The following is a 1,790-nucleotide window of genomic DNA, read 5'->3' as shown; positions in this document are numbered from 1 at the left end:
GTGTGTCTCTGAGGGGGGTTATGGGTGACAGTCACATTTTAATTCAGCAGACTGAGTAAAGCAAATTGCCCCCTTCATGTGTGTGGCTTCATCTAATCAACTGATGAGCAATAGAACAGAAAGGCTGATCCCACGAGTGAGAGGGAACTCTTCCTTGTCTGATGCCTTCGAACTGAGACACCAATTGTTTCCTTCCTTTGGACTCAGATGGAAACAGTGGCTCTTCGTGGGTCTCAAGCCTGCGGTTTTCAATCTAGAACTATATACTATCCATGTTCCTGGTTCTTAGCTCTTCCGATTCCAACTGGAACAACACCATCAGTTTTCCCGGTTTTCAGCTAGCTGATGGGAGATCTTGTGAATTCTCAGCCTCCATAATCATGTAAGCCAGTTCGTTATACTAAATCTCTTTCTATGTATATGAGATACCTATTTCTATAAAATGAAAGTGCAAAAGGAAATCTAATTTTGTCAAGTTCAACCATGAAGTATCATAAAGGTTCCCATAAAAAATAATACTTCTAAAGTTAATGTACCGGAGATGCAACCAGTGAAGGAAATAGTATGCGATGAAGGTAAAATATGCGAACACATCTTGCATATTATTAGTTACTCCATGGCCATATGTTAAACATTGAATTTTATTTTTCTTTGTTTTCTTTTTTTAAAAGAAAGTTTATCCCATAAGAAATAAAGGCTTCCATGGTAAAAATGACAGTGGAAAGCTTTGTGCCACAATCAAGGGAGCAACAGGGTAAGAAAAGGAAGAAGCAGAGGTGGTAAGAGGTCAGTGTGATGCTTACTCTCAGAACTCATTGCCCATCCTGCCCCCCTTCTTCAGTAGTTAGTGCTCTTTCATGATTGGGGGCTACAAAAGGCTACCAGAGTAACCATTTCATGATTTTGATGAGGCAATCCACTCCAAAAACTGGTTGGCCCAGATTGTTGGTTTGATTTTTACTTGGAAATGGTTGTTTCAAAATTTTAATTTTTTTAAATTGAATTAAATATGCATTTGAGTTTAAAAGAGAGAGAGAGAGAGAGAGTGTGTGTGTATGTGTGTGCGCGCATGCATGTGTGTGTGTGTGTGTTTTGGGCAAAGTGTTGGTAGACCCCTGAGAAGAGGACTATTGGACTATTCCAATTTCTATACTGAGCTGCCCCAGGGATGGGGGGATTCTCACCCAGAGTGCAGTTCATGTGTGAAGCCCTGTGGAAGCTAACCACAATGAAGAACCTACAAAGAGTCTAGAAGACTTTCTTAACCCTCCAAGCCAAAAATGCACTGTTTTCTCTCAAATGCACTCAGTATTTATCAGGAACCTACTTTGTGTTTGCCATTATACAGGGTGACTTCAATTCTTTGCCTTCAAATAGACTTGACATTTATTCTCATCAATCTACCAAGAGATTTCATTTTTCTAACTCTGTACTGCATTTCTAAGCTCAGTATCTAGGGTTAATGGACTTTAAAAAATCTTTGTGCATAGCCAATATTATTTCATCACATAACCCAGTTGCTATGCTTCTTTTTTTAAAAAAATATTATTTATTTATTTATTTATTTGACACAGACAGAGATCACAAGTAGGCAGAGAGGCAGGCAGAGAGAGAGGGGGAAGCAGGCTCCCCACCGAGGGGAGAGCCCGATGCAAGGTTCGATCCCAGGACCCCGAGATCATTACCTGAGCTGAAGGCAGAGGCTTTAACCCACTGAGCCACCCAGGTGCCCCACTATGCTTCTTCTAATGTTCAAAAAATAAATAACTTCAGTTTTTATTTCTTCATAA

This window comes from Mustela putorius, unplaced genomic scaffold (assembly GCF_011764305.1).
Source record: "Mustela putorius furo isolate JIRA1106 unplaced genomic scaffold, ASM1176430v1.1 tig00000682_pilon_pilon_pilon, whole genome shotgun sequence".
Lineage (NCBI taxonomy): Eukaryota > Metazoa > Chordata > Mammalia > Carnivora > Mustelidae > Mustela > Mustela putorius.
This window is presented reverse-complemented; position numbering follows the sequence as displayed.